The sequence below is a fragment of the Nomia melanderi genome, unplaced genomic scaffold (assembly GCF_051020985.1).
Source record: "Nomia melanderi isolate GNS246 unplaced genomic scaffold, iyNomMela1 scaffold0474, whole genome shotgun sequence".
NCBI lineage: Eukaryota > Metazoa > Arthropoda > Insecta > Hymenoptera > Halictidae > Nomia > Nomia melanderi.
The window spans coordinates 26,799-27,500 of record NW_027475589.1 but is presented as its reverse complement, the minus strand read 5'-3'; positions in this window follow the sequence as shown (position 1 = coordinate 27,500).

The following is a 702-nucleotide window of genomic DNA, read 5'->3' as shown; positions in this document are numbered from 1 at the left end:
AAACGTTAATAAACGTCATGTTTACGCATGGATTAAACATTGAAATAATTTTAAAACGCTTATTAAAAAAGTTGGTGTCGACCGTGGGACTTAGAAAAATTTCGGGAAGTCCGATTCGCCTGCTGGAATTACCGCACGGGCTGGACAGCTCGCTCCGACGAATCGGTTTTTTCCATTTTTTCCGAAAAATAAATTTTTGTAATTTTTTTTAACGTTAAAAACGTTAATAAACGTCATGTTTACGCATGGATTAAACATTGAAATAATTTTAAAACGCTTATTAAAAAAGTTGGTGTCGACCGTGGGACTTAGAAAAATTTCGGGAAGTCCGATTCGCCTGCTGGAATTACCGCACGGGCTGGACACCTCGCTCCGACGAATCGGTTTTTTCCATTTTTTTTGAAAAATAAATTTTTGTAATTTTTTTTAATGTTAAAAACGTTAATAAACATCATGTTTACGCATGGATTAAACATTGAAATAATTTTAAAACGCTTATTAAAAAAGTTTACTCTTGACCGTGGGACTTAGAAAAATTTCGGGAAGTCCGATTCGCCTGCTGGAATTACCGCACGGCCTGGACAGCTCGCATCGACCGATACATTTTTTCCATTTTCAGTGAAAAAAAAATTTTTGTCAATTTTCTCAACGTTAAAAACGTTAATAAACTGCGTTTTTATGCGTGGATTAAACATTAAAAAA